This window comes from Sapajus apella, unplaced genomic scaffold, assembly GCF_009761245.1.
Source record: "Sapajus apella isolate SASKATOON/1434 unplaced genomic scaffold, GSC_monkey_1.0 scaffold40, whole genome shotgun sequence".
Lineage (NCBI taxonomy): Eukaryota > Metazoa > Chordata > Mammalia > Primates > Cebidae > Sapajus > Sapajus apella.
The window spans coordinates 6,656,638-6,674,661 of record NW_022436980.1 but is presented as its reverse complement, the minus strand read 5'-3'; the positions used below and the strand labels follow the sequence as shown (position 1 = coordinate 6,674,661).

The window sequence follows — 18,024 nt, the reverse complement described above, 5'->3', positions numbered from 1 at the left end:
GGGAAAAACAATATAAATGTGTAACATATATATGTCCATTTCCTCACTGCTTCACCTTGCCCATCCGAGGAAAAATCACTTAAAGGCTGTATTTTTTGAGTGTGCATTCTCACAGTGAAGTAGCTGTATCTATCATGTAAATTGGACTGGGGAAGGACTTCACAGAAAATTACAGATGGTGATAACATCCTGCCATCCTGGTCTAGAACCAGAGAAGAAAAACTTTCTTTTCTGTTTTTTTGTTCATGAAACAGTGACTAGACTAGTTCAAACCAGAGAATATCTCATGCCACACCCACTTTGAGGACCAGCACCTGGCTATTCTACATGCTCTTCAATTGTTTAGGGATATAAAAAGGCGTGATGAGATAGTTAACATGTCAAAATGGCTGTGCTTCCTCCAAACAGGATTTGCTTGGCTTATTTGCTTTTGGAGTACTTTCCAAATCCATAAACAAAGGAGTATTGAATTGAAGAAGCAAACAGGAGAAAGAAAAAGACTGAAAAAGAAAAGAGAGAGGAAGAAGAAGGAAAAATACTGATTTCCCATTACTGTATTCCTATCTGCAAATCTGGCTGGATTTGATAACAAAACTCCTACTACTGCTCTCTAAGGGTCTTTGCTGCATGCCATATGGACATGGCTTCCAAAGGGAATGAATTCTAGGTTTTCCTCACAAATATCCAAATACATAACAGCAGGGATCTTGATGACTAAATCACCCTAACTCACAACAAGGAACACAGAGGTGGAACATGGCTGTCCGGATTAGACGCTCCTGCTTATTTTGTGTGCTTTGTGAATTAAATTGTTCTTAGACTTGGAAACTTGGTGGACTAAATGTTTTAATAAAACAGCCATGAGACACCACAGTTTTCTTCACAAAGGGTTTTCCTCTTAGCTACTGTGAATATACCGCTCAATGGTTCTGACTTCTGGAAGAGCAGGAGGTTTGCCTCTTGTCTTTGCCTCGAAAACCAGGCTTATTCTATGCATCTGTGAGATGATTATACTTACCTGAAATTTCAGGGTACTATGTCAGACAGTTCCTTCACAGTCGTGTGTCTGGCACCTAAGCAAGGACTTGGTAGGCCAGACACATTTAAAATGTAAGAGTGGATGATTATGTTATTTTGCATTGTAACAATGAGAGTATTTCTGGATTGTGGCTGCGATGTAGATCATCATAACGATATGTGGCACAACAAACCACACAACATTGCATCATAAGCTTGTAGTTAATATTTTCAAATGATCCAGAGATTCTTTTTTGAAGTAGAGACATGGTGAATGCTTTTTTTTGACCCCTTTAAATAACTACTTATTCAATGTCTATTGTCAGTGATGGACTTTTTCTTCAAAAGAAGGGAGCTGGTCTATGCCAGATTCTCACCATGTTTATCCTCTTCTAACACTGAACAAAATATCAGTAAAACACCAAGTACAGCTGTTTTTGAACGTAATAAGCAATCAGTCTGTAGTAATCGGCCATATTGGTGATAGTTGGAAGTGGTGATATGGACAGCAGTGGGAATAACTGATGTAGTAATCGGCCATATTGGTAATAGTTGGAAGTGGTGATATGGACGGCAGTGGGAATAACTGACTTACGAATGCACAGCAGTGAGGAACTTCTCAGGGACTCAGAGCAGGTCAATGAGTAAATCTGCCCTCACCTATGTATATGCTCCAACAAATATCTGAAACTCTAGAAACTTCAAGAGTCTAATACGATCACGCCACATTTATAGGTATTATAGCATTCCTATTATAAAAGGAGGCATACATGTTGATCTAGTGAACTTCTCTATATTTGTACAACACTCAGGATGTGTCAGAGAACACATTTTAATTTTTAGAATCAGTTATAGAATCTGGCTGTTATTATAAAGTAAACTTCACTTCAAAAAAATTGCGAAGCCAGCCGATAATCAAGATATACAAAGCAACATTGGTGGGATAAGTCAAAGAATTCTCTAAAATGATTATGGAGAAACTGAAGAAATTAAGGACACCTATGTATAATATGTGGGTGCCCAGCCACGTTTGTAATCTGTTGTGTGACCTTGGGCAAGTCATGAAACTTTTCCCAAGTCTCATTTTTCTCATCTATAATGTGGGCATGCTAGATTAGATGGTTTTTAAGTTCTTTCCAATAATAATATTTGATGATTCTAAAGTAAGAAGAGATGACAGAGTAATTCCTCTTTCTTCTTCTTGTGATAAATACTTGCTTTCTTCTGCTCCGTGTCTATGTAGTTTGCAGTATTAGATTTCTGGACTCAAGAAGTCAAAGAGTAAATACTGAAGCTATTTTTCCTTGTACACTTGGACAAATCATAGGGTAATAATCCTTCATTTCTTTGTATATCAATGTCTCTTCTCAAATCAGACTCATGCCTAAGGTAATTACGATCATTCTGGTACTAATAAAGATTTTTCTTCATGCTTCCCACAAGGCCCTCACCCATGCTCACACAAGCTTATGTGATTGGGTTATTTCTATATTTATGTCCTGGCTATTTTTTCTCTTCCAACTTGTTTATGAAGTCCCTGGTAAGCATAAAACTGCAAAAACAAAAACAAACAAATAAAATAAAACAGCTCTGTTTGAATAATTTACTTCAGCTGAAGCTGTATAAGAAAACATCCTAATGCCGAGGGGAAGAAAACAGGTTTTAAAAATACCCTGGTATCTTAGAAAAGACTAAATAAAATGTTGTATCAATGATAGTTTCATATGTTGTTGTTTTTCATTTCCAAAGAGAATGCTACATATTGGCTTTATAGTCTGGTGTACAGATGTGGCTATTTTTCCCCATAGCTCTCAGGTCAGCGCATCCTCAAAGCCAAGAAGGCCCAGAGCCTGCCGAGCTAGCTTTACATAAACAAAGGAGCTACACAGAAAACCCAATACCCGGAGCTTATATCATATCCTGACTAGGCACTCTGGTTACCCATGACTCGCTCTTTTCCATCTGTGCCCTGATTCTTTGCTGGTTTAATTCCCTTCACCTAGAATGCCCTCAGTTTGCCTCCCTTTACTGCTCAGAATTCCCTCTGGACACAACTAGCATCAGCCCTATTTTCAAGAAGCAACTTAGTCCGACCCAACTTAGTTTGACCCACTGATAATTTTCATGGATAGCAAGTGAAAATTCGTCCTTGTGATAACTGGAGTCACTGAGACCACGCATTTAGGAAGCACTCAGAGAATACCAGAGAAAAGACCATCAAGGGTTGCAGTGTCCTCACAGGAGGAAAAAAGAATTCTAGCTTTAAGAACAAGCCCAATATAGAAGCTGCGGCATGTAAGAGAAAAGTTGTAGCCAAGTACAGGAGAAATTGTGTTAAAACAGTCTGACTTTTTTTTTTTTTTTCCAATTTAAGAGATCCTCTGTTTCTTAAAAGAAGGAGTTTAGTCATTGAATATAGCAACATACAGTATCATAAAGTTTGATTGCATTAAATATGAAGCTAAAATGTCTAAATTTTAGTAGAGAGTACATGGGGCATAGCTAAATAGGCAAAGACATAGGATGTGTGTACAATCTGAGTTTCACTTCCTCCAAATCTCTCAGTTACAGGATCCCTCTCAGTCTGACGGTCCTATCATTGACAGCCTCACAAACTCTGACAACACCTGGCTGGGTTTAAGGGATGGATCATTATACATCTTGAGAGTAGAAGATGGAATGAAACTCAGAAATGCTGGATGCTTTTATATATGTATACAATTTTATTTACGTGTATATTTATATATCAATATATACAAACATATATATTTGTATGATGTTTGGCAACCTCACTCATGGTATTCCTGTGAAGTAGGCATGTGGTAAACATAATTAGCCCATTAAACAGATGGTAGGGCTCTGGCATATCTCACCATATTCTAAAATGGTGGAGCTGTAAGCAGGGACTAAAGAGAGTGCAGTTTGATACATGGCTAACTGCAAAGCTCTGTGAATTGCTACTTTCCTAAAGACAATCTGGGTAGGCTGCATTTGGCTGAGAACTGGGATAGTTTAGGAAGCTTTAAAAATATACAAAGGGACAACTTTTCACATTCATTCAGATATAGTATCTTCATTTTTACTTACTAGAGGCATTTAAAAAAAAAGAGCTTTTTATCTTAACTCATCTGTGTTCCAAGCAAACTTCCAAATTGCTGAGCAGATTAAAAAAAAAAAAAAAAAAAAAAAAAAAAAACTTACATGCCAAGTAGAAACACTGGGTAAATGTTATTTTTTAAAATTGTCTTAACAAAGTGCACTCTTGGAAAGGATAAAGTTGAAAAGACGTTTGGTACTGTAAACATATAGCTGTCATTGTAGCACAGTGACCAAATACATCCAAAAGCACATGAAATAAACTTTTATCAGACTGAATTATATGACCATGGCATTGCCACTCTATAGTACAGCGGGCTTCAGAGATCCTGTTATTAAATATTAGAGCCTATTTCTTTATCATTTGAAACAAGATCTAGCAGAAGCGAAAGGGTTACTAAAATTAAGGCTTGAATTTACAAGTGTATTTGAACTGGCTTTAGGAAGACATGAAACATCAATACATCTGGAGAATAGAGCTTGCAATTGACTGTTCTTTACCATCTGGTCTCAAGAACATTTTCTGCTTGGAAGTTGCATAAGCAATGAAAAAACACACAAACAACTTCCTGTACCATGTTTTTGGTCACTCATAATGATGCATTACAAAGTAAACCAGCTAAATATGAGCAACTGTGCCTTACTCCAGATGAAAACATACATTATATAACGAAGATCAATGAAAAAGAATATCTTTAAGAGACCTGAACTTAAAATATTCAAGAATAAACATCCTTCCTTCTAAGGTGTTCATACTGAGTAGTTTTGGCTAGACAGGTTTTTAGAGTCACTACTACAAGACGATCCCTACATTTTTTCAAATTGAAAAAGGATTAAAAAAAAAAAAGCAAGCTATATTAAGGACTAAAATGTTCCATATATTTTTGAATGTTTTTTAATGACATAAACTTGCTTCTTTAAGCAATAAAATACATTCTAAACATGTTTTTCAAAGAAAACTTTTACATGTCCTTGTTTTCTTAAACACAGTATGTTGATATAGTTTAATTTTTTTTCCATGATACAGGGTCATCCTTGTGAATATTCATTGTTCCTGTTTTTCAGTAATATGCTTTTCTTGTGGTGAGAATTGGCCTTGTCCCTTGGCTCAGCCTAACGGCCGCAGACACAGCTACAGCCTACTATCCACTGCCATAGCCGACTAGCGTCACCGTCCCAGTTTTTCAGAACCATCTCCTCTAAATCTTCCATGCCAAATATATTTTCTAATCTGCTTTGGATTGGAAAATCAAATAAATAAGAGCCATAGAGACAATACTGCTTGAACACAGGGTTTGGTAGGAGACTTGGGGAAAACTCATTTGGATACTTGAAGGTCTTCATTTACTTCTTTGTTCAGGGTTGTAATTCAGAAATATGAACTACCGGAAATTGGACTTGAAGTTATTATTGCATAACACAGAGTGAGACATTTATGCAGTTTTATTGAAAGCGTTCTTATTTTAAATGGGGTTGTCCAGAAACCCCTTCTTGATTACTTTACTTGATAGGTCTCTGGATCCATTATATTTCACTCCCTTGATTTCCTCAGGCAATGTAACCAACATGATGACAATTGAGAAGTAAAGAAATAGCACATTTTTAGGATAAGGTGAGAGAGTCTTGGTAACTGACTTCATCACAGTGATGAAAGCAAAAATATTCAGTCACGTTAGAAAATTTCCCTGGTCTGCTAATGGGAACTCCGGCCTGACTAGACACTGGGAAAACATTGAAAACTGTGAAGCTATGTCTATTAATTTTCAGTGTTCAGAGAAGTAACATCTGATCATCTTTTTTTCCTTTCTCCGAAAGGAGAAGTCAGAATAATTCACAATCTGTGATAGGATAGGGATAGTATTAAAAGTTACCTTTTTATTATCTCTGAAAATAGGATTTTTAAGCAAACTAATAGTATTAAGACTGTTGGGAGGAAGGTTGGGGGAAATCAAATGTAACCTATATGAGGGGGGAAAACATCTTTAACTACTTTAACATACACACATCTGATAAGTTACCGACAATTCTTATTTATTTTGAAGTTACTGCTGAAGCAACTCTACTTGTTAAAACTTAGAAATCTCGGTTCAAACTACATAGAAATATTCCATGATCATGTTTTCAGCTTATTCTACTTGTCTGTCTCCCAGTTTATTTGAACTGATGAAGTTTTAAAAAAAATCTTTAGCTTTCTAGAGTTATATTTTTACCTGTGTAATCTATTTGTTAATTTTTGTAACGTGCTTATATGATAAGAAATACTACGTCGGTGCCGAGTTTAGTTGTTATGGATTATTTCTGGATACAGAGAGTTTGCAAGAAACTTCAGTTTTACAGCAGCCAAGGTTACTGCAGACTAAAGCAGAACTTCAGGCATAAACTTGTCTTCTACCAGTTTCCCACCACTTTGCTATCAGCAGCATCTGAGGACATGGTTAATGAGTTCTGAAAATCATTCACAACATTGCTAATCTTTTAGGAATCTTATAGCCTTGCTGGACCTTTCCACAATCACAAGAGAAAAACCTTTGATGAAATTAGAACCAGTCCTCATACCCTCCCTTCCTTTCTTCTAGTGATTCACTTTTTTTTTTTTTTTTTATTGGAACAATCTAAAGACTCAATGTTTTTAAATTCCATAGAAGAGTAACGATTGAATAATTTTCTCACATCTCTGTTTGCACTTTCGCAGTCTGGTTGCATTGATTTGTGTCTCACAAGTAGACATTTCCTTTGTTGGTCACAAATCAATGCCATAGAACAAACCTGCCGGCACATTCCACCCCCACTCCCATTTTTTTTGCAGTTTAAAAACAAAGCACATTTATATACTTTTTGTTTTAAAAATTAATTTCATTGGATAGTAATACACTAAAAGAAGAAAAAGCCTCAGAGTTAAAAATCCGTGGGAGAAGGTGCTCCTCTCAAGCCGGTCTCTGATTCTTTCACACTGCCAGGAGCAGAGAACTGCCTAGTGGGAGAGCGGCGCTCATCTGCCGTTGGCTCCTGGTGTGCTCTGTTAACCCAATTAAGGTCCTCGCCTTCATACATCACAAGGCTGCCCAAAGCAACACACTGTGATGTCACAGTCAGATATGATTTCATGGCAGGAAAAAACCAAAAAGGCAGAAAAGGTTGAACGTACTTGGCTTTTATTCAAATCTTCTAAGAGTGGGCAAAGGGAAGATTTTTTTTTTTTTCCTGAGAGAAAAAGAGCACAAGCTTTCTCAAGTGAATGTGAAAACTCAGTTCTGAAGCTACCCTTGTGCTGTTACCCCAAGTGGATAAGCATGAATAAAGAAGCACAAAGAAACACTGTCATCAATCAGAATGCTCTTGCCTACACTTAGCTACAGGTGGAAAGCAAGCAGGCATGATTTGATTTACCTAGATTAAAAGAGCAATTTTCTATCTTCTTTTTTTCCTTTTAAAAATAGCCAATCGATTTTGGCCTAGCTATTGCTGACTGTACCAGGTCCATTTTAATACACCACTGATTAAACGGTATGTTCATGGCTGAAGGCACTACAGCAGGAACAAACAGAAGCAGCTGAAGGAAGGGGGTGGGGGACCAGAGGAGAGAGCTCCAAAAAGCACTCTATGAAGGCCACAACTACTCGGCACAACTACTACTCCCCTGTGGACTGTCGACATAGCACATTTTAGGCTTGAACCAGCTGAAATATAATTCAGGGAGTTTGAAGCCTGGAATTCATTTAGCTTTTTAATCCTGACCTTAAGAATTAAAAAAAAAAATCAAAGCTACATTTTTTTAAAATGAGGGAACTATTGTGTCCTAAATTGCAATGACATCTGAAATGAAGATGTGTCTCAGAAAGATGCTGCTTATGAAAAACTTAAAATTTCATAAGTTATAGAGAGTTATCTATTGAAATTGGATGTAGTTGTTTAGAGACTTGGTTTAATGAAATTGCATGTAAAAGAAAATATAGGACTTTTATATAGGGTGACTATACATGGGGATTCACTGGGCAGCTCTCAGAAGAGGGAGAATATCTCTACTAGTTCTGGAAGATAACCATCTTGATTATTATGATAAAGTACAACCTTTATCAAAGTCTGCGTGGCAGGAGAAATAAATTAGGGAGGGACTTTCAGAGAGCTCCAACATCCCACAGATGTTTCCCCTGAAAAAGACAAGGTCCACCTAACAGGTGAGACTTCAGCTGAACAATGATGCCAGGACATATGGGAGCTGGGTCTGAGAATCAGTGAACTCCATGTTTAAAAAGTGAACCCACTTTTTTTTTTCTGTTTGCTTACTGATTCCTTGTTCCCTTCTCTCCCATTTCCTCTCTCCAATTATCATTTACTTAATTTGAAATCCTGGCCTTAATGGGGACAGAACTGCATCCAGAGGTACTATTAAGATAAGAAAATTCAGGAAGAAAGATTTAATGAGGGGCTTAGTAGTTTTTGGAGGAGGAATCGGAAATTAGAGAGAAATGAGGGAAAAACTAAGAAATTAAATATCAGCCTCAGCACGGTGACTGTAGAAGAATAGCTTCTGAGAGACACAGATGGTCTGCATTCTCCAGAACAAAAACAAACAGGAAGTAACAGGGCCAGAGCCCCCTCTCTCCTTCATTCCTCTCTCCAGTGCAAATTCGAAAAAAACTGAAATGTGTCCACATCAAAAAGTTTTCCTTAAAACTCCAGCAAGTGACCACAGTAAAAGAAACAAGAGAGCGCTGGTTCCAGCAGGTAAAATGCTGAAAGGACGTCACATTGTGAGGTGAGGGAGAAATCAGGGATTAAATACATACAGTTTGGGGGAAAATCACGCTGTATAGCTAACTAATGATGAATGGAGCAGACAGGTGGCAGATTTGAGGTCTGGAGGAGAAGAAGGGCTCCATTTTGAGCAGGCCGTTTTCTGGAGGAGGGGTGGGGGCTGCTGTGGAAAATGGCTACTCCCTGGGTGCAGAGGGAGACAACAGACTTAGTGGAGAAAAGAGAAGAAATAAACTAGGCAGTCATCCGGAGACACATCGAGTTAGTGAGGGTTTTAGTTTGGATGAGAACAAGCTCTTATACCACGGCCTTGACTCATATAAAATGTAGCCGGGATGGATGGCTACTTACAGGGTTAAAAGCAAACTAGCTCTTCTGTTCCCAAATCTGAATGCTGAAGTGCTGCCTAGAACAGCAAACATGTACATGCAAAACATAAAAAATACACAAATGGGGGTGCAGAGGAGGTACAGGATGCACCAGTCACCTCCTTCCCCACACCCTTCAACGGCACAGAGCTCTGGCAGGGTCATCACCAGTAAAACTGGAGTCTTACAAGCCATCCCGTAGAGAGAAACCATCCCAGGTCCCCCGTGGCTCCAGGCAGCCGTGAGGACAGTTTTCATGTTCCAAAACTAATTGGACAGTAAGGAGTGTCTGTAAGAATGAAAGCGGGTGGGAATGGAGGATGGAAATAAAAGGGAAAAAAAGTGTCCTTGTTGAAAGTTTTAAATTACAGGCTCAGTAAAAAACTGGCATTCCACCACATCCGGTCTAGTTACCAAATGGAAAAATAGGGTCATTAACATGTTTATTTGAATTACATTAGTCCTTCTCTTTCATATTTAATTTATTCTGTTAGAAAAAAACACAACGCTCTGCATGCTGGTGAAAGGCAGGGGTGTAATGGATCAGGGAGCTGAAATACAATGATCTTTACCCATTATCTACCCTGCTAAGGCTTTTCAGAACTTACTAGGATCATTCAGGGATTCTTCCCTCAGGAGGGAGGGAAGAGTACAGAAAGATGTAATGTACAGACGCTACTGAGTTTGTTAAAATAATATTGAGGCACGTTTGAATTAAGGAGTGTAAGGACAATTTTAATATGGAAAGAAAATTTATAAAAACAAGAAAAGTTTGGGATAAACTGACCTCTTCTCAGACTGACAGTCCAGACATAAGGTTGGTGCTAGGCTTACTGAACACTACCCACGATATGGAAGCTGTAGAACATTGTGTTATTAGTATTCGCAGTATTAAAAGACAAAGTCTGCAGGATGATCTCATGAGGCTTGCTGTCATCCACAGGAGGTCAGAGCAACATCAGTACAAATAACTATAATGCACTACATTCAGGGAAAAATGAAAGAAGGTATATTTTTAGGAAGATGTCCAAAATGACCTGGCTATCTTTATGGTGGTGGTGACATGAAAAGGACACAGACTTCGTATCACAAGACCAGTCCCTGCTCCACAACTTACTAACACCATTTGCACAAGTAATTCAATCCCTTTTCCTCATCCACAAAATGGGAACATGAACAGTTACCATAGAGATGTGAGGATCAGTTGAGATGATCTATGAGAAAGTGTTCCATAAAGCACTGTACAAATGTAAGACATTTATTTTCTGAAGACAGTGGTGCCAAGTGCAGGCCAAGCAGTGTGCCAAATATCCTCAGAAACAGGACTGGAAACGAAGCCGGGAATGCTCTGACAAAGCTGAAGAGGACAGGGATCTCCCGTCTCAGTGTGACTGGTTGTATAGCTCACTCATACCTGAAGGGATTTCTCACCGGGATGCTGACCTTGGGTTCACAGACTGCCTCCACAGTGAGTTGCCACCCACTCATAATGAGTCATTTAAAGTTCAAATCTCACTTCATGCTAGCGATGCTAACATAGAGGCAAGCAGTTTTAGGCTTTTTTTGGTCACAGATTTCTGCTGCCATTGTCAAAATAGTAGCCCCAACCTCTGACTGCCACCTAGGGCAGCCAGCCCAACTAGACTTAGTTCTGGTCACTTTAGTGGAACAAATTGTCTTGGAAAACATTGCCTTGTACTTCTTTACGATCTCCAAAATGAGCAAAAAAATTCAGTCTCCAGTTTTTCCTTCAGACAGGTTTCTCACTTTGCTACAAAACAGAATCACATCTTTTTTGTTATGATTCTTCCTCTTTGGTCCAGTTTGTTGAACATTTGCCAGCTGTCTCTAACCTGAACTTTGGCTTAAATACAATTGCAGTCACATTAAGATCATTCTGTTTTGAGCCCAGAGCATACTTAGAGTGTAACTTTGACAGAAGGAGGGGAGAGTTAAATTACGATCAGCTCTAGTAAAAGATAATGGCAACCCATGTGTAGAACACTTTCTGGATGAAGTACTTCAAAAAATAAATAAATAAAAAGGACAGGAGAAAGTTCAGTATTTTTTTTGTCATATAATCCAATTTTAATCACACACAAACACATACATACATAAACATATTTATATCAAGAGAGATGTCTGAACGAAAATACAATAAGAAAGTTCAGTATTGATTAAAATAATCATGATATAAGATGAAGATTTCTATTTATAATGGTAAAATTCAGGCAAGAAGACTGTAAATATCTATAAAGAAACAAAAGGCCTGGGTAAGTGACCATGGATTTCTTTATCAAATTCTAGTATATATGAACGGACGCCATCTTATTACTTTTCAAAAGAAACAATTTATGACAAAGTAAAGAACTACTTTACACAGTAGGCAATAAACTTATAAAATTCATTAAAGGTTGATGACATAAATAGTATCATAAAGGTTTAGCTAAATTCATGGATAATAAGTCCATAGTGGGTTATTCAGAGAAACTAGGCTATCTGGAGGAAAATAACTCTAATTCTTGAAGTTAGCAACAAGGACAATTGTGTCTTATGTAACAGTTTCCTGGCCTTGTGATCAGAAAATGAATGCTGAGCTGAAAGGACCATGAGCCCGAATCAGAAGGACCTTTCTTATAATCATATGCTTGTAAGAAACTAGGGACTAACTATAGCACTGATAGTAAGCCTGCTGGGGCCAGAAGGTGCACAAATGCTTGAACCCCCAGTCACACATGTCACATCCTAAGTTGTATTATGCCACTCCTTCTCTGCAGCAACTGCTATCATCTCCATGTTATAGATGAGAGAAGCAAGGATCAGAGAAGTTCAGAGAGGAAAAGTAAATTAACAAAGGTCACACAGCTGGTAAATGGCAGATTTGGGATTTGAATTTAGGATTATCTACTTCCAAAGCTCTACTACCACACTGCTGCTGTTTTCTGCCCAGTAGCCTGATGTATTAACAGCTTAAGATGACCAATTTAACCTGTTAAAGAGATGTGAGGTCTTGCTCTTCATTTCCCTTGGTATCTAAACTATGTGTACTGTAGCTTCTTGTCATCAAACCATGTGCACATCTATGACTTTACATTAAAGATGTCTCCAGCTCTCATTAAGAAGGAACAAAAAAAGTAAACAGATCACGAGAAGGTAAAAGGCATATGGCTTTTACATATGCTGCTATGGATTATTTATAGAGTACCTCAGACTACAATGTATATTAACAGAAACTCTTTATTCTCTATCAACTAATCTAAAGACTCATTCTTAGGTTTCCTAATCTAAACTCAGGTACTACAATAGAAGTAACACCTAATAAGTGAATGAATATGATGGACTCCAACAATCTCCTTGCTTTAGTAATTCTAATGTTGAGTGGGATATCAAAATGGAAGATGAGAAACATAAGAAATAGCTGAGTTGGGAGAGAAGCAAAATGAGGAGAGGAAACATTAGAGAAGAATCCAGAGTTTACTTTCCCAGACTCTGATTTAATCTGCATGAGCTTTGTTTCTTCACATTTTGAAGAAAATTTAAGTTTAGTAAAAGGAGATTATGTAATGCAAGAGTGTTGCTAGCCTGAAGGCTGTGATAACATATCTTAGGAGCTCTGTGTCCCTCATAACAAAAGTAACAAAACTTTCAAAATTATTTGTAGCCTTGAAAGATAATACAAAATACCTGTATCTTAATTTCTGTCCTTATAAAATGGGAACAGTTATTTTTATATGAAACAATGAATACATAAAATACTATATAGTTTATATAAAATTATATAAAATATATACAAAATGTAATTATGAAATGTAAAAATTAGAACATGCTATGCAATTGTATATAAAATATATAAAATACTATATATCTTATATGAAATATATAAAATTATTACATATGTTTACATGTGAATAGGAGCTATTTATGAATTTTATTAAAAGTCTAGGTAAAAGTAAATTCATCTATAATCCTTTCTCTGGAATTCTCTTCCCTTTCCTTTTGTACATTTTTGCTCCCCTTTCTTTTCTTCCCCCCGCTCCCCCCGCCGTAGGATTTCAGCCACAGATGTAATAGGTTTCTGTAACACTGGCAACTCATAGCTTTCATAAATGTTCCCTTGGCTAGGGACCACCCAAATAGTGACCAAATAGTAACTCTCACTGGCTAATGAAAAATCAGTGTGGTTTGATATCATTAAGACAAGGTCAAAATAATTCTCTAAGCAGAACTGTCACACCAATGTGACAATCTCACTGCAAACAAGGCATGGGGATGTGGCATTGCTGCACCTGGCAAAGCTATGTCATTGTTTAACTGAACTAAAGGAACTATCAGTGCCAAAGAAGAAAGAGAATAAGAGAAAAATGTCAGAAATGACTGTCTAGGTTCAGAGAAAAACTGCTTGATGAAGGGGCTTATAGGGATGGAGCACATCTTCGAGTGAAGGTCAGCAGCTTTGAGCTCTGGTTCTGGCTCTTGATACAAATTTGGTATGTTGAGTAGTGCAAAATCACTACACTGTCTAGGCCTAAATGCCTTTGCCTGTAAAGTGAAGGACTCCTTTCAAATCTAAAGTTCTTATTTTGTAAGTCTTGTTTGGCCGGTTTACTCAGTTAAAACATAGGTTTAATAGGGTTAACATTATAGATTCAATTCTCATATAAAGCAGATGACCTGATATAATGCTTTGCACATAGTACTTGCCCAATAAATATTTGTTCAATGACTAAATGTCTTGGAATAGAGTAAAACTCTATTTCATAGTGAAAGATTCTAACTTAGGTTTAAGTGGAGAAGGGCCAAGAGAGAGCACAGGGATTGATACCAATTGTATTGGTATCAATACAATTGATACTCAGGATTGATGCATCTGTATTCCTGGGCGAAATAATTTAAAACATGGGTCTCACTGACATTGAGACAGTGGTATCACTGTATAGTAGTTGTACTACAAGAACAATATTACTATTTAGACTCCTTGAATCACTTGAGAGTGTCCTTGCCAGTAGCCTTTTCCCAAAAGAGATAGCCAATCCTGAGAGAATTCCCTGATTTTAAGATTGCATAAATAGCTCATCAAATCCTCACAACATTCAGTTAGGATATGAAAATTACAGATATTTTTCCCTCTCCATTTTCACTTGGAAAATCACAAGTCTGCTTCCATTGCAGTCACCCCATCTCCTACAGGGATGGTAAATGACTTAGCCAGTATTACAGATTGAATCACTACCTCTTTGTAAATACTATAGTTGGACATAGATTTTGCCCATATGTGGGATACCCAGTTACTTATTTATTTATTTGAGACAGAGTCTCGCTCTGTCGCCCACAATGGAGTGCAGTGGCGTGATCTTGGCTTACTGCAACCTCCGCCTCCTGACTTCAAGTGATTCTCCCGCCTCAGCCTCCTGAGTAGCTGGGATTATAGGCGCCCACCACCACGCCTGGCTATGTTTTGTATTTTTAGTAGAGACGGGTTTTCTCCATATTGGTCAGGCTGGTCTTGAACTCCTAACCTCGTGATCTGCCTGTCTCGGCCTCCCAAAGTGCTGAGATTACAGGCATGAGCCATCTCACCCGGCCTTACCCAGTGATTTAGGTGGCAATCATATGCCAGAATTTTGCTTTAGGTAATGGGAATCATGTCATAAAAGAACATGTAAAAATAGAAATTGAGATACTTAGTAATATCAACCACCTGATCAGTGTGGTCAAACATGATAATTTGAATTCCCTAGCACACTTAAACAAAACAGAACAAAACAAAAAAACCCTGACTATATAGAGGGATTAGAACCTGGAAGATAAAGAATCAAACATTAGAACAAGTAACCTTGGATCATAAATATTCTGACATTTTCAATTTGCTTGCAACAAACAGGGTTTTGTTCTGGTTTGGTTTTGCCTCCGTGAGTGTATTGTGCTCCCCACCTTCTCCCCTTCTAGAAGCTGATAAAGTATAGGTGCGGACGGCGAAACTCAATCACAGAGCACTTACAGAGCTTTTCTTAGGGCCTACAGAACAGATCTACCGAGTCTCACATCTCCTGGTCAGCAGCGACAGGTAAATACTAGCTTTATTCTAGTAGCTCAGTTGCAGCTCTATGGGCAGCTGTCCTTACTGCACATAATCAGTCCCTCTTTTCAGGGGGTTATAGCTCAATCATCAAAATACCAAAATATGCTCTGGTTTGAAACTTGGTATATAGAGTCCCAAGCCCAGGAATGACTGTGGTTTACTTCCAAATTTAAGAAAATATTGAGTTTTGTAGGTTATTTATTTACTATTTTCAAATATGTTTGAAGAATCTTTCAAACTCCATAGGAAAATGTACTAAAAAGGACACACCGTTTTAATACCTTTGGTAATTCATTCTGAATTTCAGCACACCACTGAAAGGACCAAATAGTTGTGGAAAAAGAGTTTGTTTTATTTTCTTACCAAATACAGATGTTTTGACCACTTGGATCCTCATCAGTGTTCAAAATATTAGTGTGTTGTAACATAATAAAATAAAGGCATTAGCTTCTTTGTTTTGTTCCTTTCAGTGATGTGCAGAATGGATTAATGAGTTCTTGTTTCTGGCCCTTGTATAACTCAAAAACTCGTTTCAACTTAAATAAATTAAGTAAGTAATTAGTTCATAATATGGCCTAATCACCTCTGGTATTTTGAAACAAACAAAAACACAAAAATGGCTGTTGCACATTTGCTCTTAATTACCTCCACATAAAATACTCGTGTGGACTTTACTACAGGTGACATAAATTTCAAATCTAAGCTTTGTTTGTGATAGAAAGCCTGGGATATGGTATTGTGTAGACTCCCATGAAGATTCTGTAACTCTCCCTACTATTTTCCTCAAGAAAATGAAACCACAGCCTACGAAACCACATTCTTGCTTTCTTAATTGGCAAAAGAAAGTACTTTATTTCAAAAACTCCGAAGAATAGGTTACTTCCTACAGAGGTTCAAAGGATGTTAATATAAAAGGCAGTATCATTTCTGGAATTTCTGCAGTGTTCAAATTTTGCTCTTGGATTCTGAACGGCTCTTGTTTGCATACACGTCTATCTGGGAATTGCTCTTAGTGATCGGGACAGCCTTATGGAAATCCTTCCAGATGAATATACTCAATAGAGCAAAAAATCTTGCTCTGTCTTTAATGTAAAGGAAAAAAGGACTTTTAAACAACTGTGTAATTGTGAATTCTAGCCTTAAAGGAACTTTCTTGGCTTGGATTTCTTCTACCCTCCCCCTCAGATACTTAATAATCAAAGTATATGCCAAGAAACTAATGATGCAAACCACAGTATTGCACATGAACTTGGATCGCTTTCCCATGGTGTAGTGACCAAGATTGGACCCAAAAAGTCGATGACAGAAAATAGACATGCAACATAATCAAGGTACGCCTACCTTGGGGAAACTCACAAACCCATTTTCTATCCTTCATAAGTGTGTATAATGATTCTCAGTATAGTTTCTGAAACTTGTAGGCTAATCTGACCATCAGCTGTGAAAGGAAGAAGGATCAACCTTGATTAGTAAACTTCCAGGTCATTTGCTTGGCACGAACCCACTGATGTGTCAGCTGCATACCTCAGAATTCTTTAGGTGTTATCTGATGTTACCAGGCATTCCTGATACCCTTTGAATTTCAATATAGAAATCGAAGTACAACTAAACATATCCCCAAGTGTGACAGCTTTATGGTTATTACTCATTTTAAAACTGAGACCAACTTTTCTTCTGACATTTGACCTAGGAGAGTTTCTCCTTTAGCTTTCTGAGTCATGCAAATTTATTCAAATACTGTATTGCAACCCTTGTCAGTTGTGGCCATACATTCACTTAGTGATACACAATAGACTCTCAATAAACATTTGCTTTCCAGAATGGAACTAGCCTTATTATAAGGAAAAATGGAATAGTTTGCAATAGAGCTCTAAATGAACTAGAAGAAAGACTAATAGATCTTGAGTATATTAAAAAAAAAATCCAGCAGTGAGAACAGTTGGGTTTTGATATAGCTTCCCAAGGGAAATAGAAGTTTTGTTACTCAGGGCATTTTAAAGTAGTATAGACAAAACACTAGTGGGGTATGTTGAAATAAAATATGCGTAGTCCGTCTGTGAATTAGTGTTTACTTTCAATATAATTATAAGTGAAGCAACACTGTAATGGGAATTTTTCATACACAGGAAAGCTATGGCTACTATGTTTCCACATCGACCATATGTTGCACATATTGGTTGGTGTGGATGTGTATCCCTACTGCCCTCTAGTGGATGAAATGTAAGACCTACCTGATTAACCAGATCTAACAAGCTACTATGGTTTGGGGGTATATCAATCTTTAATCATTTAGGGTAGAAAGAAAATAGCTGTGTTGATGCATTTTCCATCAAATTATAAAATTGAAGGGCATTAAAAACAACAGAATCAAACTCTGTAATTAAGACTGCCATTTAATGTTTGTTCGCACACGGTATTCATTTCTGTGTATCCCTGCCAAAGATCCATTGTGTAATGTTGTCCTCACATGACATTAAAAACACCAGTTCCCTGGAAAATATAAAAAAGAAACCGTGCTGCCTTGAAATGCATGGAGTTTACTTTCAGAAACAGAAAATTAATACAGACACAGTGCAATAATTTGGAACACAAATAATGGCTACAAGAAACTTGAAAACCAGGACTGCTCCTTAAATCTGAGCAAGCATATTAGCAGTCTTTGGGTGTGCTGGCTGGTAGTCAGCAAAGGGCAAGCAAAATTGGGTTTCA

At 37.5% G+C, this 18,024-nt stretch overlaps 1 protein-coding gene across 14 annotated transcripts in view; it reads right to left on the bottom strand.

Annotated features, from left to right (window-relative positions):
* ZBTB20 (zinc finger and BTB domain containing 20) overlaps window positions 1–18,024 on the bottom strand; it is a 796,445-nt gene that overhangs the window by 71,858 nt on the left and 706,563 nt on the right. Inside the window, exon 1 of one of the 14 annotated variants that reach the window (XM_032299324.1) lies at window positions 378–12,992. The exons of the other annotated variants lie outside the window; for them this stretch is intronic. The gene's annotated coding sequence lies outside the window, so the exon portion shown is untranslated. Of the gene's footprint in view, window positions 1–377; window positions 12,993–18,024 lie in introns of those variants that run through there. 14 annotated transcript variants of the gene reach the window in all.